The sequence below is a fragment of the Lolium rigidum genome, chromosome 3, assembly GCF_022539505.1.
Source record: "Lolium rigidum isolate FL_2022 chromosome 3, APGP_CSIRO_Lrig_0.1, whole genome shotgun sequence".
Classification (NCBI taxonomy): Eukaryota; Viridiplantae; Streptophyta; class Magnoliopsida; order Poales; family Poaceae; genus Lolium; species Lolium rigidum.
Window position 1 is genome coordinate 1,958,915 of NC_061510.1, and position 15,453 is coordinate 1,974,367.

At 46.3% G+C, this 15,453-nt stretch overlaps 1 long non-coding RNA gene across 1 annotated transcript; it reads left to right on the top strand.

The window, feature by feature from the left end:
• The first annotated feature begins 11,374 nt into the window (after positions 1-11,374).
• LOC124698131 lies at positions 11,375-12,699 on the top strand. Its single transcript, XR_007000887.1, has 3 exons — positions 11,375-11,532; positions 11,646-11,865; positions 12,497-12,699. It is a non-coding gene; the product is annotated as an uncharacterized LOC124698131 (long non-coding RNA).
• Positions 12,700-15,453: the final 2,754 nt, after the last annotated feature.

Below are 15,453 nucleotides of genomic sequence, written 5' to 3' on the forward strand. Positions count from 1 at the left end.
TGTCATGTTATCAATGACAGCAACACCATGGCCAACATCAACCTCATCAGGTTGGACCTCATTCTCCTTTGGGAAGAACGAATCAACACCCATGCCTGCCTAAGATCCAGTTATGCATAATGCAACAAGCCAGCACTAGCTTTACATGGGTGAAGAAGGTATAGAAAGGCTTATGGTCACGGATCTTAAATCTGTTCTTCAGAGCTGCAAATGCCCTCTCGACGGTGGCCCTGAGGCTAGAGTATCTGAGATTGAAGAGTTGCTTGGCATTCTTGGGGTAGAACCTTGTAGAGAACTCATTGAGGTGGTACCTTATGGACCTGAAGGGGAGAAAACAAGGGCGGCAAGCATAGCCAGCATCAGCTACGTAGAACTTGTCCTTAGGGACCTTCAAGCCATCTGCTCTCTCCAAGCCATCAGCCAAAATGGTAGCATCATGGGTTGATCCTTCCCACCCAGCAAGCACATATGTGAACCTCATATCGAAGTCCACATCGGCAAGCACATTCTGGTTGGTGTAGTGCTTTCTCCCTCTATAAGTGACATAGGTATGCCTAAGTGGCATGTCGCATGAATGCCCCTGGTTCATAATTGGCATAGAAGGCACATGGACCCGAAGACTTGAAGGCCCAGAAGGTTGAAGAGTTCGGATTAGGAAGATAGATTTATTATACGAACTTGTATCAATATATGGAAAGGCCCAGCGCAGCCCGATAATTTGTACTTGTACGACACGGAAAACCCTCAGCTTCACCTCCTATATAAAGGGGAAGCTGAGGTCGAAATAAGGATCGGATCATTGTTAACCCTAGCCACCGTTTTTCGTTGAGTTGGATTCCTTTGTTCGTCTGACAACCTTCGAGATCTACTTGCCCTCTACTTAAGTCTACAACTTGTAGGCATTGACGAGTTAATCCCTCGTCGGTAAGCATGAGGCTCGCTTCTTGGCACTCTCGCTGTGATATGAGAGTACCATAAGTGTACATGAACATTAACATTCTAAAATGATGCACTAATGTGTAAATCTGTTGTACAAGGTGTTGCTGACCTTGAAATATGGATACCAATGGTGACTTTTAGAGATCTTCGTGGGCGTGGTGGAAGATGCATGCTTGATCATCTCTCCTCTCAGTTCTCCAATTGCATATAGAACTTCCTTGAAGTACCTAGAAACTGTCTCAGTCGATCTCCTCCATGTGCTATGGATGACTCGAAATCGTTGGTTGATCTCGATGAATGAAGGAACATAGCAACTTTCTCTTCGATACAGGTGTGGATGTTATCCTTGAGCAAACCCCTTCCTCTTAATGTGTTGGCGAGTTGGTTCAAGGCTACTTTCTGTTGGAGATATGCCCAAGAGGCAATAATAAAGTGGTTGTTATTATATCTTAATGTTTATGATAGATGTTTATATCTCATGATATAATTGCATTAACTGGAAACGTTAATGCATGTGTGTTTTGTAAACAAGCCGGAGTTCCTAGTAAGTCTCTCGTTTAACTAGCTTGTTGATTAATTGATAATCAAGGTTTCCTAATCATGAACATTGGATATTGTTAATAACAAGATCATATCATTAGGAGAATGATATGATGGATACACATACCCATAGTAAGCATAGAAAAAAGATCAAGTCATTGAAGTTCATTTTGCGGTAGCTATCAAATGCATTGTAACCTAAATCCTTCGACCATGAGATCATGTTAATCACTAACACCAGAGGAATACTTTGATTACATCAAATAGGTGGTTATAAAGGTGGCATTGGGTACTGTGAAAGTGTGAGTTGAAGCTCATGGATCAAGAGTGGGATTTGTCCATCCAAATGACGGATATATATTCTCTGGGCCCTCTCGGTGAAATGATATCTAATTAGATTGCAAGCATGTGAAGGGGTCACAAGAGATATCATATTACGGTACGAGTAAAGAGCACTTATCAGGAACGAGATTGAACTAGGTATAGTGATACAGATGATCGAATCTCGGATAACTGAAATATCGCGCGACAAAGGGAATCGGTAACGAATGCACATGGTTCTCTCGATCACGAAGTCATCGTTGAATATGTAGGAGCCATTATGGATCTCTAGGTCCCGCTATTGGTTATTGGACGGAGATGTGTCTCGATCATGTCTGCATCATTCGCGAACCGTAGGGTGACACACTTAAGAGTTGATATCGTTTAAGTAGATATGGAATATGGTATGGAGCTTGACTGTTGTTCAAAGTCTCGGATGGGATCCAGGATATCACGAGGAGGTTCGGAATGGTTCGGAGAATAATATTCATATATAGTAAGTCAGATTCCAAGTTTGGGAATAACCCGGTGATTTTTATCGGGGTTTGGAAAGTTCTAGAAGGTTCTAGGGCTGTCCAAAATATTCACTAAGGTAGGTGGAGTCCCGAAGGAACTCCACCAGCCCTAGCCGACCCACTGAAGGGGAAGGTAGAGTCCATGCATGGTGGACTCCACCACCTTGGTCGGCCAAACAACAAGGAAGGGGGGAAATCCCACCTAAAGTCCACCTTTGACTAGGTTTGACTATTTGATTTTATGGTAGGTTTGCACTAGGACTCCTAGGAGGAGTAGCTCAGGGCCCTTGGGTGTTCCACCTATATAAAGAGGAGGAGAGGGGGGCTGGCCAGCCACACCTTTGGATGCCCTGGCCGCACCCCTCCCTCTCTCCCCAAACCCTAGTGCCACCCTCCTCCACCTATCTCCCACATGGCGACGGTGAAGCCCTGCAGGAGATCTCCACCACCACTGTCACCACGCGGTCGTGCTGCCGGCGTTCCGAGGAGGATATACTACTTTCGCTGCCCGCTGGAACAGGGAGAAGTACGTCATCATCAACACCATACGTGTGACCGAGTGTGGAGGTGCTGCCCGATTGCAGCACTGGAGGGATCTTCTACCTGCTCATAAGAGCGGCAAGTGATCGACTACATCATCCACGAGATCCATCTCGTTCAACGCTTAGCGATCTTCGAGGGTACGTTGATCCTATCTCGTTGCTACCATATAGTAGATTAGATCTTGGCTCTTTGTTCGTTCTTGCGGTAGGATTTTTTTGTTTTCTATGCTACGAACCCTACACTTTTTTCATCCTTAGCATGTTCACAGATTCCACATCGCCATTGTTGTAGATGTAGTTCAGGTTGTTAATCGTCTCTCTGTCACGGACATACATCAGTGCATATGCCACGCTGGGCCTAGTGTGGCGACAAATGGCTCTCGCGTGCAGACAGAACACCCATACCTGAATCACAACTATAAGGACACCCGCTTGAACAAATATGTTTTGCAAGTCGGCCTATGCATTTTGATGTGGCTAAATCAGGAGATAAATTGGCCCGAATGTAGGATAAATCGGCATGTTTGTAAACTAAATCAGTAAGAGGAGGGGCGAGAGTAGGTTGGTCGAGCTTAAAGTCTTTTTGAAGGCGATCGTATCTTGCCGGAGTCGGAGACGAAGGGGATGGTGGCAGGGACGGGTCGCCGCTCCAGGAGATTTGGAACTCCCAAACCAGCTGGACAGCGCGTCAGAGAGGTTGCGAGAGACGGTCCCAGAGATCTCCGTCGCAGATCTAGCTCGCAGCCGACGTCGCAGATCTAGATCACCGCCGCCACCATCGTCGCCTTCTTCGCTAAAGGGAATCTCGTTTTCGTTGAGGGTGACCGACTATGGCGGGCGGTGAGGCTACTTTGCGCTTCTAAATGGGGAGCTCCCGCTTTTTTCCACCGTATTCCCCCGCGCACGAATCCGACCGATTTGCGCTTGTCAACACTTGTCCCTTGGAAAACGGCCGAATCGAGCATTCCTGGTGTAGAAGGATAGAGGGAGAAGAGATTGCGGAATATGATGGATGTTGTATTGCACCTCATGGGTGAGTATATATAGAGTACAAGACTTGGAAGCTAAGAAACCTCCTAGGAAGAATATGGAAACAATCCTAATACAATCCCGTGTAATCTATAACTACCAAATATACTCTAACACTCCCCCGCAGTCGTAGCGGTAGCGACGTGAACAACAGTAGCGTCGCGGACGGTCGACCGGAGAGAAGCCGAAGGTAGGAACCAACGGGCTGACACTCCCCGCAGTCATAGCGGGAGCATCGTGGACGGAGTTGCGTCGCGGATGCTTGGACCGTAGAGGAAGCTGGTGAGGCGCAGGCGAGGTGGTAGCCCTTGTGCCGATGTCGAGGGAGCCGAGAGCGTTGGGTGGTGCAACCTTGGTCGGGGTAGCCGCGCGAGGGATGCCGTGGTCGATGTCGTCGTCGGGTGCCGGTGTCGAGGTAGCCGCACATGAAGCCGCAAGCGCATAGTGCGCGAGGAGAGTGACGGAGACGCGTCGAGGCGGTCGTGGAGATGGTCGATGCCGAAGTCGATGCGGTCTCGAGCCGTCGAGGACGAGGTGCGGCCCTAGTTTTGCCAGAACCAGGCGCACGTCGGGGACGAAGGCATACTTCGGTTTTGCCAGAACCGAGTACACATAGAAGAAGTCGGTGACGCGGTCGAGGCAGTCGTAGAGGCGATGCCGAAGAAGATGTTGTCGAAGCCGATGAAGACGAGACGTCCGACGCGAGTTTGCCAGACTCGGGAACGTGTCGGGGACGAAGGCACTTCCGGTGTTGCCAGTACCGGGCATGCGAGGGTAGGGAACATTACAAAGTGCGCGCCATGTCGGAGTAGACTAGTAGAGGAGGTCTCGACGACGGGTGTCGGAGAAGAGGAACAGGTGGTGTAGTCGGGGAAGAGGCGAGTCTCGACGACGGGTGTCGGAGTAGAGTAGCAGGTGACGGAGTCGGGGAAGAGGCGAGGATGCTGGCGGCGAAGCTGTAGTGTACGAAGACGTAGAAGGCGGCGAACCCAGTGGTGACCAGGGGTGGTCAAGCTGGACGCCTAGACGGGCGTTGCGGTGGTCGGCGAGCCCAACGCGACCTGAAGAGGTTGGCGAGCCCAGCGGCGACCTGGGGTGGGGGCGCGGCGGCGGTACACGAAGTAGGCGAGGAAGACCCAGCGGCGTGACGAAGACCATGCGCGGATGGAGGCGACCCGCGCCGAAGGGGCGGCGCCGTGGTGGCCTCGGACATCGACGCGCGGGGGACGGCGAGGCGACCGCGTGCGGCGACGCCACGGCCCGAGGGGCTGGCGTAGGCCGCGGGCGCGAGTCGGTGCAGCGGCGGGACGCCACCGGCGATGTACGCGCCTCGAAGGCGCGTCGTTGGCTAGCGGCGTGGACCAAAGGCGGCGGCGCTGCGACCCGAAGGGCGATGCGGCGGCAGCCCGTAGCTCGATCGGTGGTAGGCGCGTGCTCGGGGACGTGCTTGGCGGAGACGTGCGCGCGGTCGGTTGATCAGACCGACGGCGGCGGCGCGTACGCGCCATGGCGTGGACGACGTGCCGCAGATTGGAGTCGTTGGCGACGTTGTCGGTGATGTCCCGGGCGATGACGGCGAAGACGGACCGGCGATGAAGACCGCGCGGGCGAGACTGCCTGCTGCGTCGCACGTAGGCGTCCCGTGTGTGACGCGTGCGGCCGTGCCGCGCGGTTGATGAAGATGGCCGGTATAGATCGATGTCGTTGTCGGAGTAGAGGCGCGCGGTGACGGCGGCGGTGGGCGACTCAATCCGATCTATGATCGGTAAACCAAAAAAGAAAACGCCGGTCGAGCGACCGGCGGAGCAAAAAGAAAACCAATCTACGGATTGGAAAAAAAAGACTCGAGGGTAGCGGATCAACGGATCGGCGGACGAACCCTCATACGGGTTGCGCGGCCCCCGGAGTAGATCATGGAGATCGGCCTCCCCGGGGGCGGCGCGGAAGCTTTGTGGCGGCTAGGTCAAGGAGCGTGCCGCTCTGATACCATGTAGAAGGATAGAGGGAGAAGAGATTGCGGAATATGATGGATGTTGTATTGCACCTCATGGGTGAGTATATATAGAGTACAAGACTTGGAAGCTAAGAAACCTCCTAGGAAGAATATGGGAACAATCCTAATACAATCCCGTGTAATCTATAACTACCAAATATACTCTAACACCTGGTAAGCTAACTTTTGAGCCGCTTTAAAGTTTGTGCAATGCAGTTTTTTTATGCGACACAGCCAACCAATCGACCGATTTTTGGTCCACTGAAAACAAGAAACGATGTTTCGAGCAACCAAACACGCCCATAGTACTTGCACGCAGCACAATATATTCTAATTCTGGACTTGCATCCACTGTGTAAGTCAAGAGGAGAACCTCGCAAGTCATCCGCCAAAAGGAAATCCCTGAGATTTTCAATTTCCACGTCGATGGTGTCTCACACCTTGTTGCCACGTGTCACATATGTATCTCAACAAATGTATGCCATCTTTCTCCCCGATAGAGGAAGTAGATACAATGGTGCCTACGGTAACAACTGACCTAAGCAATAAAGGAACCAGAGACAACGAAGAGAATGTTTCAAACTTCAGTTCATTTTATTCCACTCTTTCTCTTGGTTTTTTTTAGAAGACGCTTTCTCATGGTTGTTGCTTTCTTTTTTATAGCATAACTCATGGTTGTTGCTGCTTGCTGAGTAGGGCCAGTAATCCACGTCCAGGAGGCCCAACCCATCTCGACCAAGCCCAGTATAGTACGTCGATGGGTACGTTGAAGTTCCCTCCTGCGCGTTTAGTCCGAGTGGGTTTATGGAAACACTAGAACATAATGGCGCGCGTTGCCGCGCCCGTCCCTAGTAAGTCAATAAAAATCATATGTCCAATAGAAGTTGTTCAAACCTTACGTTGGTAGGTAGAACAGGGCGTGCCTTAGGGCAGCAGTAGAACTGGAGCATACCTTAGGGCAGTAGGTAAATCAGGGCATTTGCAAAGCTTTCTGGGTGGTATTTTTCCCTAAGTAGTTGTCTTTTACTTATTATTAGTATGGACATACAGCCCGTGCATGCTGCATAGACAATCTTCAATTTTAACTGTTTGTACATTTGCAGTTAACCTTTGCCTATGCAGATGATAAAAAGTTGCCGTACATATCAATAACTGGAACAATTTTGATTAATGATACTCTAGACATATAAGGATGATGTAGTACTATAACAAATAGCCACTTACGTCAACAAACGAGAGAACTGTAGTGTCGGTGATATAATAAGTTCAACATTCAACAAAGCTCATAGATACGGATCACGAAGTACTATAACAATTCAGCCTCCACGGAGCTGCATATATATGTACTTACAAGAAGTACCATGACAAGTCCTTCCAATAATATTATGATGCGGCAAAAAATAGATATTAGGGGAGCTGGTTGCATGCCTTCCAGAAACAATCAGTTGAACTTGAATCATACATCTCCTAGTATTCTGTACTATTAAGTGACTGTCATAGTAGCACCTGCCGACCATATATATTGGTGTCTTGTCACATATCTCCTGGTACTTTGTACTAAGAAAAGCAAAGTACAAAAATAACCTAGAGAAGGAAAGTGGGATTAAAATTGAAATAGAAAATATTTGTGATTGCTTGTAAATTACCTTATGTTTAGTTTTAAATATTTTATTCAAGTAATGGTCTGTGAGCACTACCTAAATTCAGTTTCTCTATCCTTAGATAAATACTTTTTCAATATTAATCCATTAGAAATATTGTTAACATCGTATTAAAATCAGTTTCTTGAAACTTAGGTACAAAATACAATATATTTTAAATAATAATCCACGAGATACTCTTCTTATAATCATACAAAATTCAGTTTTCGTGCAAATTACAAACTATCCAAGTTTCTCAAAAAGTCCCACAATCAAGAATACCTTGAAGCAGCTAAAATTAATCCATTAGCCTTTGTTGGATCTGTACAAACAGTACATATGCAATTTGATAAGATAGAATTGAAATAAGAATGTGTAAGTTTACATGTGTGTGTGCAAACAACAACATGTGTAGCATTGTATCTGACGTGAAACCTGACTGCCACTTCTCGTGCATAACCTGTTTTATTAAGGCATGAACTTGGTCAGTAAAACTGGATTAGCAAGCAAATCATTACCTATCGATGTCAGTGTTACATGAAGAATAAGCCGGGCATCTTGCCGACGGGATTGGAGGCAGCGGCTGTGCTCATGGCTTTCACAGAAGGGGAGTCGAGAGGCAGTTACAGGAGGGAGAAGGCTCAGACAAGACGCAATATATATGGAGGAACGAAGGTAAACAAAGCGTAACACACCTCCACTAATAGCGGCAGTTACAGGAGGGAGAAGGCTCAGATCCATCGTCATTATTCAATGCGTCCAGACTAAAAAAGCATTGAAGATATAAGTTTCTTGTAGAGCGTGAAAAATATAGTGATATCGATGAAAATGTATTGATTTATCTGTAAAGAAAAAATCATGAGGCAAGCAGCTATCAGCACATTCACCTTCTTAGAAATCACTTGACCGGTGCCATAAAACTGATATACATGCAAGCTTACACAAAACTTGTTGCTAAAGGTGATATTCAAGGTCATGAAGAGATGCAGAATAAAATTACCCCGTGACATATTGTGATTTTAGGGGCATTTCCACGTTAGTTGCGATAAGCCAGTTCCCACATTCTCATCTGCTTCTGTTTCTGAATTCACTCATTCCACAATTAGAGCATACACACAACCACAAGATGACCATTCTACTATAATAAGAACATTCTTCAAAAACAAATGGATTAAAAACAACCGATACTCCAAATACTAAAGTATAGAATAGAATGTCAGTGATTATTTCAAGACACTGCAATACCAGCAACTTCATTATTGCCAATGGCAGGAATGGCAGAATCAGATGGAGCTGTAGCATTCTACAGGTATAAAAAATACCAATTGTTCACTAACATTTTGTTCTTTTGTTTTCATCCGCTCCCTCGGATTGCTTGTGGAATTTCTCTTGTCATTTCTATGATGAATGTTGGCACTCAGGAAATGGTCAACACTCTTCGGTTCAAAATAAATCTAGAATGTCTAGAATAGCAAATTAATCAAGCAACAACACTGTGGCAAAATAATTTTGCAGAAAGAAACATTTCTATCTATCACCTTACACACAATAAAAAAATGAAATTCTACGGCCTATAGATGTGTCCTATGAATTCAAGTAATATGGTACAAACTGCACTTATTTTGGAAAGTATAACAAGAAATTTTTAGAGTGTAAGATGGACAGGTCAAATAAAAACATAAGAACATACATCATGCAATGAAAAAGATTAATCCACCTTGCTAGGCTGTGCTGAGGACTTGCAAAGATTGTGTATGTTTCTTTCCCAACGCTTGTTCAACATTCCATTCTTCCTGGAAAACAACGAGGCATATTTTCCTAGAAAACAACGAGGCATATCATACAAGTTTACTTTTAGGTAGTAGTATTAGTACCCCAACAGCAATATGATGCAAATTCCCTTCTTAACCTTCGTGCGAAACATCCCAGGTTTCACTGCCTAGGGCAGGATTTGAGAAAGGTCACACATAGAATTAGGAGCTCGCACATAGAAAGCACCTCAATTCTTTATTTTTCTCCACGATCCTTCGTACTTGTTTCAGTCTCCTTCCCTTGAAACCCATGATAGAAACTCTACTGGGTTGGAGAAGAGCAGAGCGACCATCATGCTGAAAAATAAGAGAACTATAGCGATCATCAAAAGGCTCGGGGCTTAAAATAAAGGATGGAGAAAAGGCAGGGTTAGGATTTATACCTAGTCTTCGTACAACCTCACTCATACAACATCCAGGATCTACCATTTTTTCGGGCCAATACCACACCTTGACAGTCGATTTCGCCTTGCCATCGCTCGCCCGCCGCTACCCGCTTCAACAGCCAGCCGCCGTCTCTCCATCGCCTGCGGAGACTGGGGCAACGCCTCCACTCTTAGGAGAGGGAAAGGCGCCAGATTGAAGTCTCTATATCGGTGATGGCGGCGACAGCCGCGGCGGCGCAAGACGAAGAGGCCGACCGTCCATATGCTCGCACCACGGTAATGTCAGCCCCCTTTCACCACACGGTCCGCACCTCACCTAGGCCCGTTTGAGCGTTTTGGGCCCAACAAACCTGGAGCGGCCTAAGTCAATTCAGGGAGTAGCAGCCCTGCAATGAAAACGGGCCTTTTAAACGGCCTTTTAAACGCGATTGATCCAGGAAATCTTCCGTAACGCAACTTCGGGATTACTGGCTGGTCTACACCGTTAGATGATCCGATCCGACGGTTCAGGTTCTCAAATCGTTGTGGAGGCTCCTAGGTAGGCTAGTTATACTGTTAACTAATAATAGGTACCAGCCCACCGCCTCCACCGTGTGGACAACACTATTTCTTTCTTCTAGTCGACCGAGAGATCCACAGAATCCCCAAAACCCCATCGTGGACGTTTCTTCCCCTCCAAAGGAAATCTCCAAACCCTCATACGACGGCCCGCCGCGACAAATTCCATGCACCGGTCCTCTTCCAGCGCCAGACGACTCCCCGGCGATCGGCCGCTGCCTCCTCCGCCATCGTATATCTCTCTCTTCTCCATTGGATTTCTAGCTCGTTACCGGTAGACGTTGTGGCGAAAATAATTGTTTGTGCTCTACTATCTTCGATTCAACTCATGGAACTTTGCTTTTGCTCCGCTTCAGAAGTCCCAAGGGCGTGTCTTTTCCGAACGCTAAAGTATGCCAAGTCCTGGACCGAATCTGGGCTTCTCGGTGCCAAAGGCTGCAACAGTATGTCCCTCCATGGATCAAATTGTTTCGTCTAAAAAATTGTTGTCTACTCTGTACTTACCAGTCGTCTGATCATGTTCCACTTCAGGTGTGACTACTATGCTGATCAAGCCCAAATGCCAGAGCCAGAAATCTGGCCACAACAGGATCTCACATTGGGGAGGAAGTCGTCCATCACGGACACCTCCTCTTCCTCCACGGAGGCGGAGGCGGAGGCAGTAACTAGTGACACCATTGAGGAGGTCTCACAAACGCCAAGTGTTCACTCGCCTCCGCCTATTTTCACACGCGCGTTTCCTTTATGGCAACGACGGTTTTTCATCCGAACTGACCGTGGGGGGCTTTTGCACACGTATCCTCACCTGGGCGGTCCGTTTCGGACTGTAAAGGAAGCCGAGGATGCTATTGATCACCATCTTGATGAACTGCGGAGTCCAATGATGTAAACTTTCTCAACTTTGTCCTAGCTATTTTCCATCACAGTAGAAGTTCAATTGCATCTTTTTTCGTGAAATACCTAAGTTGGCTAAATGCATCCAGAACATACTCTTGTTATTGGCATGTTATAACAGTCCAGCTTTTGTTATTGTTGGTCCACATTTCCGAAAGTACAATCTGCTAACACATAAAATGCTCGAACCTGCACTAGGTGCACAGATGGGCTTTCGCGGTCCGAGATTTGCATAAGAAATACTCTGTACTGGCCTGATGGCACAAGGAGGAGCTCCTCCAAATTCTGTCCAAACCGCCGCAATATCATACTGCTGGTTCATTCGTTACTCGACAAATACAATGAGGATCACAATCTTTTGGGGGTTTGCTCTCTCACCATCCTGCTCTCCCTCACTCTCTGTCCTGTTACCAAGGCTGTCTTGGTTGTCTTACATTTTTGTACCAATTACTGATACGAACCATGCCTCTTATTTAGGATCTTGCATATAAACTTGAAGATGTCGTGACCTACGGAGAAATTTACGAGAAGACCAGATGTCGTAATGTGTTCTATCACATCAATTTTTCAATAAAACCCAACGGAGCTAATGGTTTTGGCGACGACAATCTATTCTTTGCTGAAGTCACTTGCATGGACGGAGAAAATGAAGAATATGTGCTAGACTGTTTATATATGGTTAAATCTAATGACAAAGGTATTCCTTCACCTCAGATTAAGTAATGTTCATACAGTTAAGGGTCCAGTTATCTGGTTGCCCCTTATGCCATATTTTCCCTGCTTCATTATCCTTGAACTATATACAGTTATAATATTTAAGCTAGCAATAGCCATGCAATACAAGTCCCGTAAATCGAATACAAAAACGATGATTATTTGACCTTACAATAATAGGGAAAAAGTGAACAAATCAAAGATAGATAATCCAGACACTGGAATTCACCACAAGACACGACAGTGCCAAGTTCTGACAAGAACCGCACCTCATCTGAAATTGAGCAATTGTCAAGTATAGAGGTTGTAAGAATTATATATGTTTGGACTCACGCCGCAGAAATACAAACACTGAAGGAACAGAAACGAACTAACAATCCGTACTCTTGCAACTTGAGGACATTCTCAAATTGAAGGCATACCAGATATTGATGGAGGTTGTGTGTCGTTGAATGAACTGATTGAAATTTGCCCTCATTTCTGATTCTTTTTATGCTTTATATAGTTTGGTAGAACTAGAAAATGATTATTCTATATGCAGTGACTGTCGTTGTTTTTCCTGGTTTGTTATTTGGTTGTTAAATGAGAAATCTCCCATATGTTCTTTTAATAAGGTCGATGCTACGATTGTGAGAATAATGGAAGTGTTGATTTGAGGCACCCCAATGATGCTCATAAGTACAAACGTGGCCACACTAAGCCATACCCACGGTGTTGTGGTTTTAATTTTCTACCACCAGAAATGTTGGGTGATTTACGCACATACGATGATGAGGAGGCTATGCTTGCAGCTGAGGAGACTAGTATAAGACACATACACAAGGTAGAATATTATTAAAGTGATACGTTATTATTACTCTTTATTACTTTGTTACTAATGTTAAGTGTTATATGTTACTCTCTTCAGTGCCTTGACGATCCAGTTTTTGTGGCAAAACTTGATGGTGAAACGACAGTTGCTCCCGTTGGTTCCTATAAGAGAGTGGACGGCCATGGAAAGGGGGCGATGAAATACATCGTACCTGCAAGGCGACATCAGTTGGGCTAGGTATTGAGGTTGATCTATGTCTAAAAAGTTAACTGCTAAGAATTTGTAAAAATCTTTTGTATACACCACTAATTAGGAATGAGTTCTTACCGTGTCTTTTGCAATTGATCAGTTTTAATTAGTTTGGGTGGTGAAAAACAACATAAGTAGGGTTAGGTGGCCATCGTTGCACAACAACGTAGAGGATCTTAGTAAAAAGTTAACTGCTAAAATCAACGATTTATGTGTCCGCCGTGCGGCGGGTCGACATATACTTGCCTAGGACATACTACTGTGTTTCTCTATGGCCTTGACTCTTGATGGGAGAGATGTAGTGTGTCATTGTGGGACAAGCCACGTGTCATTGGAAAGCAATCAACAATAGTCTTAAGGTTGTCTTGGACTGCAAGGCCAAGAAGCTCATTTCCCAGTGGAAAGTGTTTTTGGCTCCCGAGTTTCAGTGCTCTCACCATCTAAAAAAAAATTACTAATTACTAAAAAATCTGAAAATAATTTTGGGGATTGTCAATGATAAATCTCACAATCATGCAAAATCTCAAACCGAAATTCGTTTTATTTTGTGCTAGACAAAAATGACAAAATCTGATATGTTTGGGGAGGTTTGAAAATGACTACTCAGATCTTCACTTTTGTCATTTTGTGTATATCAGAATATAAAGTGTTTGAAGTTGATATTTTACACGTTTATGGAATACAACAGTGACAATATATGGATTTATTTTTAGAACTTTTTGAAATCCAAAAATATAATTTTATTTTAAAAAAAAACAGGATCACAGCATGTGCACCAAATCTCTGTCAATTTCCCAGCCGTTAGCTTGGAAGAAAGTTCAATCGGACCTTCAAGTTGAAATGTACTCTCACTAGGACCTTACAACGGAGTGGATCAACTTGACTTAGAGCATCTCCACCAGGCGCGCTGTATAGGCCGCGCTGCAAAAAAACGGCCGGTATACCGCACGTGGGAGGGAAGCAGGCGCTCCAGCAGGCGCGGTAAACGGCGCGGCGCTATAAATTTTTTAGGGCGCGCAGTGTTTTGCACAAACCGGAGCGGCATATGTGACGCGTCGGCTACAGCGCGCGGCATCGCTCGTCCACGCGCGAAAAAACCCCTGCGCTGAAACTTCCCCTTCCGCGTCGCCGCCCGAGCACCCAATCCGCGCGGCCGCCGGCGAAATCCCGACGATGGACGGCCCCTCCGGCAACCCACCGCCCCTCCATACTCCATCCCACCCTCCGCCGCTGCCGCCGCTTCCACCGCGCCGCCGCCAAACCCTAGCGGCGGCGCCGACGGCGGCAACGCAACGGCTGTTGCGCGCGCGCTCTTCGTTCCACCGCGTGGGGCGCTGCACGCAGGTGCCGCCGCCGCGCAGATGGAGGAGTGTTTGGAGGGACTATGGGAGGCTCGGTGAGTGGTGTGTATGGGAGTATGGGAGCACCACCGGGAGGCTTCATGTCTTCCATGAATGCTACTATTCCTCCTTCACCAAGATGACGAGGAAGAAGAAGAAGGTGTTGACTTGGAAAATGCGGAAGTGTGATATGCATTTGTGATATGCAAATTGTGTGTTCGACTTTGTCCATTTGAACCATATGTCGTGTGTCATTGTTGAACTACGTCATTTTGTGTGTCGTTCTTGAACTATGTGATGTATGTTGCACTTTGTGTCCATTTAAATTATGGTTCATCATTTGTTTCATGAATTATGTGTGATTATTTGATCTTTGTTTCAAGAAAACTGTTTTCCGCGCCCGCGCGCGCTGTATTTTGCCGCGCCCGGCGGAGGACCATTTTTTCCGCCCGCGCCCGCGCTGCAAATTAGCGCGTCCGGGGGGAGGGGGGGGGGGAACGACCCAGCGCGCGCTAGCTGTTTACCGCGCGCAGAATCTCAGTTTTAGCGCGCCGCGATATAGCGCGCCTGTTGGAGATGCTCTTAGGTCTCACACTTAATTGGATATACAGCTTCATACACGAGAGAGATGAATTACAAGTGACCTATGGGGTACCATTTAATTATAAGCCTAGAACCTTATAATAAAAATAACCACCAATGTCTCGTAGGTGAAAGTGCATGGAGCCCCCATGTGTGGTTTGGTAATTAATGACAATCCTTATGGACTAATGTTTGCATTGAGTTATATTTGTAGTAGTTGTCCATAGGCAATTCTTGAACCATATGTTGGCTTCAAGGTTGCAATAAGAAGAAATTGATGAAGGATATCAAGTGTCAAGTATGTCTTGAAGATGAAGATGAAGTGAGCCCTCAAGTTACTTCAAGACATCAACATGATGACGAATGAAGAAATGAAGTGCAAGTTCAAGATGAGCCAACTCGAAGAGTTCATAAGCTTAAAGCTTGCCATGGAGAAATGATGTGCAAGTTCAAGATGAGCCATCTCGAAGAGATCCTTTGCTTGAGTCTAGCCATCCATATGGTGATCATGGATATGTGAAGATGCGCCGAAGAAGAAGCTCTCCCATGGTGGATTATGGGGGAGCAATCCACATGGTGGTCATGGTTA